General features: G+C 38.2%; 1 protein-coding gene and 1 pseudogene across 4 annotated transcripts in view; both read right to left on the bottom strand.

Moving 5' to 3' along the window:
* LOC138434251 (putative uncharacterized protein ENSP00000383407) overlaps positions 1-14,705 on the bottom strand; it is a 280,367-nt gene that overhangs the window by 123,380 nt on the left and 142,282 nt on the right. The window lies entirely within an intron of this gene.
* Positions 10,337-13,699, bottom strand: LOC138429236 (histone H2B type 2-K1-like; annotated as a pseudogene).

Below are 14,705 nucleotides of genomic sequence, written 5' to 3'. Positions count from 1 at the left end.
TTTTGTTTGTTTTGCATAATAAGGAAATTGAGTCAACAAAAAGCAAATTATTCTGATAAAATATAGAATTTTTTCTATCAAGTGGATTACTGAGAGGAAGATCAATTATATTTCCACTGGGAAAAATTCATTTGTATATCTGTGGACAAGAATCATTTACATTGCTATTAGTTATCTGTAGTGAAAAGAATTGTAAATAGCTCAAAGACAACAAAAGGACAGAGAATTGGTGGAATCATAGAATAAGGAGGATATGCTTATATACAATCTTCTTGGCCCATTGTAAAGTCTTTCATGATTTCTTCCTATATCCATAAGAGGAAGTTTTAAATTATTCTAATTTTGTTGCATTTTAAAGGCCAAGATGATCTAGAAACTATAAAAAAATATTTACAAAAGAGTATCTGAATTAAGAAACTATGACATTTCTGAGAAACAGAAATCAAAACTCTCAGTGAGTGACAAGGTCCCATTTCTGTAAGTGAAATTCATCTTGTACTCTTCTTAAAATGCATTATACTTATGATTTGTTTCAATTTAGCTGTAGGAAGAATAATTAAAGTCATATTACCTAAAGAAATCTAAAACTGTAGATCATACAAATAATCTAAATATATGAGTTTGAATAAAACATATTTGATTTTCATATCATGATAGAAATGCTAGCTGCTCTAATAAACACTCATATCTCAATGTCAGTAAGTTTTATTTCCTGCTCAAAAAAAATTTCTGTGCATTGGACAACTTTCCTGACAGTCTTCTTCAAGTGATGACCCAGGCATCTGAGTGCCTTCCACTGTGTGATTCTGTCGTTTGAGGTCTTTCACTTTCAGACACACACAGCAAGCAAATGAAGAATCTCATGGGGAATTTTAGGCACTAAACCTGGGGTTGACTCCGAACACTTTCACTCATACTGTCTTTGTCTGAACTAGGCACACAGCCCTAACTCAATGGCAGAGAATGCAGAAAAATGGATTCATACTGTGTGCATAGAAAAATAAACAGGTTTCTGAGTAGCTACCAGTCACTTCCACAGTCACTATGACTGATTTAATTAATTTTCAGCTAAAAACAATTCCTTACAGACTACGGCAGTTCATTTGTCAGTTTTGAATTCTTTTGATTTTTTATCTCTATTATGTTAGATTCAATGGAAAATTGCCCAACTCCCTGACCCCCCTGTTACTCTGAAGACCCCATCTAGAAGACTATTAACAGAGCCAAAGTTACATGGCATTCAGAAGAGGACAAGCAGGTGAAAATACACAAGCAATGGAGCCTATAGGGGTATCAATGTGTTTTTCAATGCTTTGTGCATCATCAGCTATTTATGTCAGTATTTTGTATGTCATCAGCACTTTGTCTGACAGCTCCATTTGTTCACTTTTCATACTTCTTTGGGGGTAAACAACACATGTAATAGTTCCGTTTTAGAACAGCACATTAATCTTCCCTTGTTAAGGGAAGAGTTGTCCTCGCACTTATCATCACACCTCTCCTGTGATGTGACATCATCTCCTCATTTGCTGAGATAAATTCCAAACAGCAAAAAAATCACACAGGGCTTTGAATTTCTACATTGGTCTACTTGCTTTGCAGCACAACTTGGCAGTAGAGAGGGAGGGAAACTACTCATCGATTTTTTTTCTTGGGACTTTTACATTTTCTACAGAGTCTGTACTCAATGCTGAGAGATGCTGAGAGACCTAAGCTAGTTTTGTGGATCGCCCAAAAGGTTAAATCAAGCTGTGCAAGGAAAGCGAAACATGCACCTATCTACAACACGGTAGACTGATGGTAAGTTTTACTTTCCCATCAGCATCCATAGGGAGTCTGTCCTCTGGAGCGCTGAGTAATAACAGCCATAAGCTAATGACTGCATTCAGAGCAAGTCTGGGAGTTTTCTTTACAGAAAACAAATCATAAAAGTTGTGATTCATTTGTAAAATAACAAGAGAAAAGTCTTATCCAAAAGATAATGCAGAGAGACTGCACATTAATAGCGTTTGTGGTTCAGAAGGGGCATTCAGCAGCCATGTTTCACTCTAAGTTAAGCACTATCATTAAGTTCCTACCAGATTCTATTTGGACCTTTAATTTGCTATGGTGACTCTGAAAATTTCAGCTCTATTCCACCTCTCACCCTTCCTGTTTGTGAGCTCAGCTTGGAATCTGACTACTCTAAAATGTAGGGGGAATTTGCTAGGTTTGGCATTGTAATGTATTACTATGAAAGATATTGCAACTGAAAAATATATGGTGAATTAAATGAAGTGATCTGGTTTCCAAATAAGATGGCAATATAATGGTGACATAAGATAGAATAAAAATCATCTATGTATTTACTGACTACCTTTTACCCATAAAACATTATGAGGTATAAAGATTTAGAAGAATAGAAAGTTAAAAAAAACCCTAAATGTCCATAAATAGAATAAATAAATTGCACTGTGCTCAAACTGTAAAATATTATATAATACAGAAAAGGAGTAAACTATAACCTATCAACATGAAGGATTCTTATAAATATAAATGTTGAGAGAAAAGACAAGTGAAAACAAAGAACACATTGGTATGAGATTATTTACATAAATTTGACAAAGGTACAAAAGAGAATGTATATTGCCTAGGAGTACATGTGTTAGACTTGAGAATTTCTTGGACAGCAAAGAAATTAAACAAGTTAATCCTAAAGGAAATCAATCTTGAATATTCATTGGAAGGACTGATGCTGAAACTGAAGCTCCAGTACTTTGGCCACCTGATGTGAAGAACAGAATCAATGGAAAAGACCCTGATGCTGGGGAAGACAGAAGGCCAAAAGGAGAAGGGGACAACAGAGCATGAGATGGTTGGATGGCATCACTGACTCAATGGACATGAGTCTGAGCAAACTCCAAGAGATAGTGAAGGACAGGGAAGCCTGGAGTGCTGCAGTCCATGGGGTTGCAAAGAGTTGGACACAACTTAGGGACTGAACAATATATGTTGGAAGCACATTGAAAGATAAACACCAGTGGTTCCCTCTAGAGTCAGGAAAGAAGTGAAATATGATCAGAGAAGAGGTCACGAGGACTGCAAATGCACAGTGTTGCATTTGTTAAGCTATGTGACCGGCAAATGTGCTCGTTTTATTTTCCTTTATACCTTTCTGTGTAGCAAAATTTGCAAAATAAAATTTAATAAAAAAAACATGTGAAGATCTTTCTCCTTAAAAATCTAGTGTGATAGTAAGAAATATATATTAGTCCTCAAGTTCTTGACATAGATTTTCTAAAACCCTTGGAATTTCTTGAGTGATAGAGATAATATGATCATATTTTGTTATTCACAAAGGTGTTTTTCAAGCATATGTGAGTTTGTGCTAATAAGGTGACTCTTGGATGGGGGCTGCTTGCCAGAGGACCAACTATGGTCTTAGAGGAATGGAATTTTCAACCCCATCACACCCTTCTCATCCATACAGGACATAAAGAGATTGGATTCAGTCACCTATGGCCAGTGATTTAGTCTATCATGCCTAGATAATGGGACCTCCATAAGACTCTTAAATGATGGGTGTCAAAGAAACTTCAAGTGAGGTCCTAGGAGTGGGGCACACTCAGAGAGGGCATAGAGGTTCTGTTCCTCTCCCCCCTTCCTGTCCTATACATCTCTCCCATTTCTTTCTTCCTGAGTTGTATCCTTTATAACAAACTGTTATTAGTAACTGGCTGTTTTCCTGAGTTCTATGAGGCTGGCAAATAAATTATTGAACTTGAGGAGGGAGTTGTGGGAGCTCCCTGATCTTATAGCTGATTGGTCGGTTGGTCAGAATCATAGATGGAAATCTCAGACTTACTGGGACAGTCATGAGGGAATGAGCCCTTAACCAATGGGACCTAGGCTAACTCTGTGTAGTTAGTGTTAGAACTGAGCTGAATCCTGAGACACTCAGCTGTATTCAGAGAGTTGGAGAATTGTTTAGGGGGTAAAAAGAAAAACCCCCAAATATTTGGTGTCAAAAGTTTTGTGAGTAGAAATGCCATTACATCTAGCTATGCAGAATAAATTTGCACATAAAAAAAGCAGAAGATGATACAATATTACAAATGGTTCCAAATAGGAAAAGGAGTACATCAAGTATATTGTCAGGCTGCTTATTTAACTTCTATGCAGAGAACATCATGAAAAACGCTGGGCTGGATGAAACACAAGCTGGAATCAAGATTGCTGGGAGAAATATGAATAACCTCAGATATGCAGATGACACCACCTTTATGGCAGAAAGTGAAGAGGAACTAAAAAGCTTCTTGATGAAAGTGAAAGAGGAGAGTGAAAAAGTTGGCTTAAAGCTCAACATTCAGAAAATGAAGATCATGGCATCTGGTCCCATCACTTCATGAGAAATAGATGGGGAAACAGTGGAAATAGTGTCACAGTTTATTTTGGGGAGTTCCAAAATCACTGCAGATGATGATTATAGCCATGAAATTAAAAGACATTTACTCCTTGGAAGGAAAGTTATGACCAACCTAGACATATTAAAAAGCAGAGACATTACTTTGTCAACAAAGGTTCATCTAGTCAAGGCTGGTTTTTCCAATGGCCATGTATGGATGTGAGAGTTGGACTGTGAAGAAAGCTGAGCACCGAAGAATTGATGCTTCTGAACTGTGTTGGAGAAGACTCTTGAGAGTCCCTTGGACTGCAAGGAGATCCAACCAGTCCATCCTAAAGAGATCAGTCCTGGGAGTTCATTGGAAGGACTGATGGTGAAGCTGAAACTCCAATACTTTGGCCACCTCATGTGAAGAGTTGACTCATTGGAAAAGACTCTGATTTTGGGAGGGACTGGGGGCAGGAGGAGAAGCGGATGACAGAGGATGAGATGGCTGGATGGCATCACTGACTCGATGGACATGGGTTTGGGTAGGCTCCGGAAGTTGGTGATGGACAGGGAGGCCTGGCGTGCTGCGATTTGTGGGGTTGCAAAGAGTTGGACAGGACTGAGCAACTGAACTATATACTCCAAGTGAATCTTAACAATAGTATTTCTAGATTCTTCAGGGAAATTTTCATGAAGAGGGTAGAAGGTCTTATTATCAAAGAGAAAGAATGAAGTTGGAAGAAGACTTAGAAGAATGGGCTAGATGTCCATACAACCATAATGTATATCCTCCCACTAGGCTGCCATCTCCATGAGTGTAGGACTGTCTGTTGTATGAGGTGCTGAATGCCCAGTCCCAAATATATCCTATGTCACCTCCATATAGAATGGCTTTTATGGAAGGAAGACTGACATTTCCTAACACACAGGACACTAGACATACAGAACACACGCACATATTGACCAGTTAGTCATGCACTTTATACAGTGGTCATCAACCCCATAGAACTCTTTCCTCCAGAGAAGACATACAGTAGATATTTTTCAGTATAACATGTATAGCTGATTTATCAACAGTGCATTAGAAAAGACACTTAAGGGTATATCTAAGAAAGCAAATATTTTGATCATTTACAATGAACTTTGAGGGACTTCCTTCGTGGCCTATTGGTAAAGAATCCACTTTTCCATGCAGGTTTGATCCCTGGTGGAGGAACTGAGATTTCATATGCTGAGGAACAACAAACCCCACATGTCACAACTAGAGAAACCTGTGCACTGCAACCAAGAGCCTGCACACCACAACAAAGACCTAGAATAGCCCAAAGGAAAAAAAAAAGAACCTTGATTCTAGGACACTCATCTGTGTCCAGGGAATCATAGAACTGGTTTGGGGGTAAAAGAAGAAACCACACATTTGGAGTTGAATTTTGCGAGTAGATACACAATCACATCTAGCTATAGAGAAAATACATTTGAACATAAAAAAAGTAGATGACAATATAATATTATGTGTTTATGTTCCAAATGATTCTCCTATAGGAAACAAAAAATAAATATAGAATAACAAAATAGACATAGCAAAATCTAGACCACTTCAACCATTAATGTCAAAAGTACTGAACTGAGAATTAGTGAGCCTAAAATAAGTATTTCTTTATAGTTTACATTTACTTTTTAATTTAAAATTTTTTATTTTATCTTTAAATAAATTCATTTTATCTTAAATAAATGACATTTCAAATTAAAATTATTTTAAATTTAAACTATTAAATAAATGATTTAAATAAAATTGATTTTATTTTAAAATATTTATTTTACTTCCAGTATTATATTAGTTTCAGGTATTCCTAGAGAATACACATGTTCCTAGGGAGGAGTGGAGGGAGAACAGACACAGAAAATATTGATATATTTTAAATATTTCTATGTAATGTAAAGAGAAACAAGCAAACCTCAAGAGTCATTTGAAGGCTCTACATCACAAAATGAATAAAAGATAAAAGGTCTAAAGTGATCTACTCAAGATATACGTCTATAGGAGGCCCAAGAAACAAGAAAGTTTGGGTCATTAAATCAAAAACTGCAAATTCAATGAAACTTATTTGTGGACTGTCTTTTCCATCTCATCTAGCTATTACTCTGGCAACAAACAGACTTGAAACTACATACACATGAGAATTAAATGTATTAGATGTATCAAAGCACCTAAAACAGTCTACCATATACTAAGTTCTTAATAAATACTGATGACTGATAAAATAGTAAGTATATTAATACTTTTGGTTTTAGATATCTAAATGTTTTTATTGTATTCATGAAAGCTCCTTCAGTGTTATCACCTGTTCTAACCATGACTTCATATCCCCTATCATGAAATCTTACCATTTACCCAGTATCCCAGGAAAAGTTTCTTGTGCCAGAATGCACTAATACCAAAGAATCTGAAGCCTGCACAATGAAGGCCGTTTCTATAGTGATGAGTAAACAGTATTTATGCAATTTGGCCAACACTTAGCTTGCCAGGGTATATTCTTTGGCCTTTGTTGGTCCCACTATCTGCTTCCCTGCTCCTGCTTAGATCATCTCTATCAAATGATAGTTCAAGCAAGAGAGTTGGAGTTGGGATGGAGGATGGTGAAGGAAGAAACACAAATGTATGAAAGCTTCAGCCTACCACTATGGCTTCACATTACCAGTCCGAGTAGTAGACTTGTGCAGAAATACTCATAAAAGAATCAGGAGATCTAAGGCATAGTTCAAATTCTGCCACTTTCTGAATGACCTTAGGACTCATTACTTAACTTCTGTGACTGCAATAATATGTTCTAAGTAGAAAATCTTTCATATCTCTTCCAGTTCTAAATTCTCTGATTAATCCCATATTTCCCAAGGTACTCAAGAATAAGCTATAAATAGGAAGGGGCAGGTCTCCCCACCACCACTATCCCATTGCTATTTCCAACATGCACTATTGCCTTGAATTTTTTTTAAATGAAATCCTCCTACAAAGCCAATGATTCCTCCATCTTCATGTCCCCAACCTCTAGAAATATTTGAATAAGCATATGGTATAACAACAAGAATTTTGATGCTGGAGAAGACTCTTGAGAGTCCCTTGGACTGCAAGGAGATCAAATCAGTCAGTCCTAAAGGAAATCAACCTTAAATGTACTTTGGCCAGCTGATGCAAAAGGCTGACTCATTGGAAAATGAGTCTTACCCTGATGCTGGGAAAGACTAAGGGCAATAGGAGAAGGGGCAGCAGAGGATGAAATGGTTAGATGGCATCACTGACTCAGTGGACATGAATTTGAGCCAACTCTAGGAGATGGTGAGGGACAGAGGAGCCTGGCATGCTGCAATCCATAGGGTTGCAAAGAGTTGGACATGACTTAACAACCAAACAGCAGCATAACAACCAGTTTCCTGGACCAGAAAGATCTGCATCCAACCTCTGATTTTACCACTTATTACCAGCTTTATTCTAAAAATAATAGCAGTTAAAGGATTGCAGTTATATTGGAGACTTTTGTCTTTGATTTCACTAACTTTAGAGAACAAACACATCCTGAGAGATTAATGATGGGAATCTTGTGGATTTTTTTTTCAATACTTCAAAACCAATGGTTAAGAAAAAAATTTTAGTACCAAAAGATATTCTTTAAATAAAAGCCAACATGCAACTTCAACATATGATCAGATCACAATGACACCAGAACCTCAAGTATTACACTAGACCTCTCCATACCTTCCATCCTAGCCTCAAGGCTTACCAACTCAGTCCTAGAACTTGCAAAGACTCTCCTTAAAGTGGCCATCAGCATCACTTGGGATCAGAGTCGAAGAGCAGAATCTCAGATCCCACCCCAGACTCACTGAATAGAGTCTACCACGTGATGTGTGTGGTATGTATGCATAACAATGTGATAAATACTGATCTACAATAAAATTTTAAAAACACTGAATTACCCCATGGTATCCCCCTAATTAAAGTCTCTGGCTTAGCTTTCTTATTGCCTACCTCATTGTTGAGACCCTGAGTGTGAACTCATTTTGAGACTACACAGTTTGTAAACAGAAGGTACTCTCATTAGTTCAAGTTCCTAGAAGTTTCCGCTACCTCCCTGTTTGTGTTCTAGCTAAAATCTCCTCAAAATTCCCATTGAAAAGAATAAGTTTACATGATAAACCTATACCCATGCCTTAATTGATATTCCACAAGGAAAAAACCTTATTTGATTGAATTATAGAAGTGAAGTGAAGTGAAAGTCGCTCAGTCGTGTCCAGCTCTTTGCAACCCCATAGACTATACGGCCCATGGAATTCTCTAGGCCAGAATACTGGAGTGGGTATCCTTTCCCTTCTCCAGGGGAATCTTCCCAAACCAGGGATCAAACCCAGGTCTCCCACATTGCAGGTGGATTCTTTATCAGCTGAGCCACAAGGGAAGTCCAAGAATACTGGAGTGGGTAGCCTATCCCTTCTGTAGCAGATCTTCCTGACCCAGGAATTGAACCAGGGTCTCCAACTTCTGCTGACCTAAGCCACATTCATTGACTGAAATATTTTATTGCATACTGTTTTCACTGTATACCAGGTGGGCTGAATTTGATAAGTTAACAAGTACACTATCTAGTTAACGTACCTAAATTCCCTTTTCAATTAGTACGTCCTACCTCAAATATTTAAAGTCATGAAGTAAAACCATCTTTTAAAACTCAATATAGCTAACCAAAGGTCTTCCTTTGTGGCTCAGCTGGTAAAGAATCACCTGCTATGTGGGAGGCCTGGGTTCAATCCCTGGGCTGTGAAGATCCCCTGGAGAAGGGAGAGGCTACCCACTTCAATATCCTGACCTAGAGAATTCCATTGACTGTATAGTCCATGGGGTCGCAAAGAGCTGGACACAATTGAGTGACTTTCTCTTCACTTCACTTTGGGCTTCCCTTGTGCCTCAGCTGGTAAAGAATCCATCTGAAATGTGGGAGACCTGGGTTTGATCCCTGGGTTGGGAAGATCCCCTGGAGAAAGGAAAGGCTACCCACTCCAGTATTCTGGCCTAGAGAAATCCATGGACTGTATAGTCCTTGGGGTCACAAAGAGTCGGACACAACTGAGCAACTTTCACTTCACTTCATTTCATAGCTAAACAAAATATAGAAAAAGAGGTGATTAATTACTGAGGAACACAAATAAATATATTGAACTATTGAATATAAAACTAAAGAAATAGACTACAAATAGGTTGACCATATCCATTTCCTAATATCACTCTCTTATCCTCTTGTATTTAAATACTTGTTTTTATTTTTAAATTCACTTCAAAAAGGCTATTCCAGATTTTTCCAGCTGATAATGTGATATGCAGCAATATAGTTATTTTGACGTTTCCAAAAAGCTCAAAATCATGCAGTTAACTTGGTTTGCCACAAGGATATTTGACCCATTATGCTATTCTTGAATGTATTTTCCCTAGTCAATTAATTTAAGGAGAGAACCCACTTATATAACTGAGCTATGAAACGGTTGAATGATCTCATGATTCCCGTTTCATTCTCTGATTTTTTTTTTTTTACTTTATGTAAGCATCATCATTAAAATACTTTAAAACAAAGAGTATTAGAAGGTGGGTGGCTTTCTGTCTCTTGCTTTCTCTCCCTCTTTTACTTTCTCTCTCAATAAAACTCTCCAGATACATGCACCTACTGGGAGGAAAAGGAAGAGAGGCTAGGTGACTGATCCCCTATCAGTGTTGAATTTTCCTGGTTAATACAAAATACATGATTTCCAATCACCTGTACATATTATATTGAATCATGCAGTTACAGAATTAGATTATTACACTTACACATCCCATAGTCACACCCTGTTTTCTCTCAAACCTATTTTCATTTCCTTCCTCTTTTTTATATTATTATTATTAGTGAGCTGTTCAGCCTTTATTAAGGTTGGGCCCCCGGGTCACTTGGCACTGGTGTACTTGGTCACAGCCTTGGTACCCTCGGACATTGCGTGCTTGGCCAGCTCCCCAGGCAGCCGCAGACGCACAGCCGTCTGGACCTCCCGGGACGTCACTGTGGTTCGGCCGAGTACTGGGCCAGCCAGGCGCCCTCGCCTGCCAGCCGCTCAAACACATCATTCACAAACGAGTTCATGAAGCTCATGGCCTTGGAGGAGATGCTGATTTGGGGTGCACCTGCTTCAGCACCTTGTAGATGTACATCGAGTAGGTTTCTGTGTGCCGGCTGTGCCTTCTGGACTTCTTGTCCCCATGACTCCTGCCCCGCGGGCCCCCTGCTACCGCTGTCCATACGCGGCACTCTCTCTCCTGCTCCTCCTGGCGGCCTATAGTAGTAGTAATAGTAGTAGTAGTAGTAGTAGTAGTAGTAGTAGTAGTAGTAGTAGCAGTAGTAGTATTGGTATAAGTTTTCTTACTCTCTTTTTTACAGTACTCTAGAATTAAAAAAAAAAAACTACAGTAAAGTAGCATTAAAGTTTGTGAATTTAAAATGCTGGAGATGAGCAGAGACAAAGGTAAGTTTGTTCGAGCAATATTGTGTAGAATTAACTTTTACAACCTATGTACTTATACATACACACTGTACAGAAGAAGCAAGGAATGAAATACTCACTTTTATATTGTCCTTACAGAGCATTTTAAACAAAACTGTACAAAACTTGTTTCCTATAATTAAGAACCATGAAAAGAGAGTTTATTGTTAAACTCTTAAGGGCAATATATATTCTCTTCTTCCATAGATACTTTATCCAAATAGTTAACTCAAATACCCAAATTTTATCCAAAATATCCAAGTAATAGATATTTAGTCTACTATGTTAAATGGCTAACATCATCAGACTCAGAGGGAATAAGACCAAAAAATAAAGAAAGAAAAGAAAACAGGCCTTCACAGGCATCCATAATTTAAGTTCCTCTTGGTCTCTGGGTATCAGAATACTCTTCCAAGTAGATAACACTGGGTAACTTTGCCACCTATAGTCAGCACAGCTGGAAGAAGAAAATAATACTGAAGTGCTCCATTTGCTTGAGTTTTTAAAATAGTTTTCATTGGAGATATTAAGGATCTATCTATTCTCCAGAACTTGAGAACATAGAGTAACTTGAGGCTGTTTGAAAGTAAACTAAGTGGTCTAATTGGACGAATGAAAAATCAGCTCAAGAAAGCTGCTGAATTTGTCGTTAATGGTTTCCTAATCATGTAACATACTCCTTTTCCCATGTGGAGCCAGTCTGTTGTTCCATGTCTAGTTCTGACTGTTGCTTCCTCACCTGCGTATAGGTTTCTCAAGAGGCAGGTCAGGTGGTCTGGTATTCCCATCTCTTTCAGAATTGTCCCCAGTTTACTGTGATCCACACAGTCAAAGGCTTTGGCATAGTCAATAAAGCAGAAATAGATGTTTTTCTGGAACTCTCTTGCTTTTTCCATGATCCAGCAGATGTTGATGATATGATCTCTGGTTCCTCTGCCTTTTCTAAAACCAGCTTGAACATCTGGAAGTTCACAGTTCACATATTGCTGAAGCCTGGCTTGGAGAAATTTGAGCATTACTTTACTAGCATGTGAGATGAATGCAATTATGGCAGAAAGTGAAGAGGAACTAAAAAGCCTCTTGATGAAAGTGAAAGAGGAGAGTGAAAAAGTTGCCTTAAAGCTCAACATTCAGAAAACGAAGATCATGGGATCTGGTCCCATCACTTCACGGGAAATAGATGGGGAAACAGTGGAAACAGTGTCAGACTTTTTTGGGGGGAGGCTCCAAAATCACTGCAGATGGTGACTGCAGCCATGAAATTAAAAGACGCTTACTCCTTGGAAGAAAAGTTTTGACCAACTTAGATAACATATCGAAAAGCAGAGACGTTACTTTGCCAACTAAGGTCCGTCTCGTCAAGGCTATGGTTTTTCCAGTGGTCATGTATGGATGTGAGAGTTGGACTGTGAAGAAAGTTGAGCGCCAAAGAATTGATACTTTTGAACTGTGGTGCTGGAGAAGACTCTTGAGAGTCCCTTGGACTGCAAGGAGATCCAACCAGTCCATTCTGAAGGAGATTAGTCCTGGGTGTTCATTGGAAGGACTGATGCTGAAGCTGAAACTCCAATACTTTGGCCACCTCATGCGAAGAGTTGACTCTTTGGAAAAGACTCTGATGCTGGAAGGGATTGGGGGCAGGAGGAGAAGGGGACGACAGAGGATGAGAAAGTTGGATGGCATCACTGACTCGATGGCCATGAGTCAGAGTAAACTCTGGGAGTTGGTGATGGACAGGGAGGCCTGACGTGCTGCGATTCATGGGTCGCAAAGTATTGGGCACGACTGAGCGACTGAACTGAACTGAACTGACTGAATCACATAACTTGAAATTTTGAGAAAAAAAATAGACATGTTACCTATGTTTGATGAGAAGTACAAAATGTATATAAAGAAGAAAAATAAAAATTACTTATAATCCACCACCAGAGATAACCGTATGTTAATATGTTGGTATATTTCCATCATTCTTTTTACTGCGCATCTATGTATGGATATATGGGTACATGTACATACTTATATGCATGGTATATGTGTGTTAGAATTAATATGCATAGGTACTAATATAAGTACCTAATTTAACAAAGTTGGGATGGTTCTATTGTACATAATATTACAACCTTTTATATTCAAAATTGAAAACATCTCTCATATCATAAAATAGTCTCCAAAATTGGTTCTTAATGGTTACATTATATCACTATATATTTTTTTTAATGATTTAGGCAATTAAATTTTTTTCCTAACTTTTTGATTACCTTTTAAGGATTTAATTTTAAATGTAAGATCAAAAATTATATACATTCTTAGTTTAGAATGGCATGGCTATCTTTTTAAAAACTTCATAAATCATCCAAAATTGATTTCTAAGAAGCATTAAATAATTATTGAAGAGAAAATATTCATGAAGTTAAGCAACTAAGTATATTAACAAATAGTCATTATATACATTCTTTAATTGAACTAGGAGTCAAGGCAAATTCATAAATCAGTGTAATAGTTGAGAATGGGCTTGAAGCCATCTTGGATGGGTTTAATTTCTCGCTACTATTTGCAGTTGGACATTATATTAGACTGCATACCTGCTGTAACAGAATACCACAGGATATTCTGGGTGTTTTAAGCAACAGAAATTTCTTTTCTCACCATTCTAGTGGCTGGAAGACCAGGATCATGCTGCCAGTAGGGCTGGTTTCTGGTGAGCTCTCTCTCCTGGCTTGCTGATGGGCAGCTGCTTGCTGTGCTCTCACATGATCTTTTTTCTGTGTGCATACATCCCCAGGGCTCTCTTCCTCATCTTATAAGGACACCAGTCTTATTGGATGAGGCACCCACCCTTGTTCATCTCCTTAATGAAACTAGCCTTATTCATCTAGCCTTATTCATCTAGCCTTATTCATCTCCTTAATGAAACTGTCTCCAAATACAGTCATGTTGAGGTTAAGGCACCAACATGCGAATTTAGGGGGAACACAATTCAGTCCATGACAGGTATGTTTGGCCAATTTACTTGTTGGTTGCATATATGGATTACCACATTTGTAAAATAAAGACAGTAAGACTTTATTGTCTATGATCAAATTAAAAGAGTTATTAGAGATAAAACTAAGATCATGGCATCCAGTCCAATCCCCAAATAAGTGGGGAAACAATGGAAACAGTGAGAGACTTTATTTTCTTGAGCTCCAAAATCACTGCAGATGGTGACTGCAGCCATGAAATTAAAAGATGCTTGCTCCTTGAAAGAAAACCTATGACCAACCTAGACAACATATTAAAAAACAGAGACATTTCTTGGCTGACAAAGGTTCATATAGTCAAAGCTATGGTTTTTCTAGTAGCCATGTATGGATGCGAGAGCTGGACCATAAAGAAAGTTAAAAGCCAAAGAATTATGATTTTGAACTGTGGTGTTGGAGAAGACTCTTGAGGGTCCCTTGGACAGCAAGGGGATCCAACCAGTCAACCCTATAGGAAATCAGTCCTGAATATTCATTGGAAGGACTGATGCTGAAGCTGAAGTTCCAATACTTTGGCCAGCTGATACAAAGAACTGACTTGTTAGAAAAGACCCTGATGCTGTGAAAGATTGAAGGCAGGAGGAGAAGGGGGTGACAGAGGATGAGATGGTTGGATGGCATCACTGACTCGATGGACATGAGTTTGAGCAAACTCCAGGGGTTGTTGATAAGCAGGGAAGCCTGGCATGCTGCAGTCCATGGGGTCGCAATGAGTCAGATATGACTGAGTGACTGAACTGAACTGATAGACAAAAAAC

This window comes from Ovis canadensis, chromosome 1, assembly GCF_042477335.2.
Source record: "Ovis canadensis isolate MfBH-ARS-UI-01 breed Bighorn chromosome 1, ARS-UI_OviCan_v2, whole genome shotgun sequence".
NCBI lineage: Eukaryota > Metazoa > Chordata > Mammalia > Artiodactyla > Bovidae > Ovis > Ovis canadensis.
This window is presented reverse-complemented; position numbering and strand designations above follow the sequence as displayed.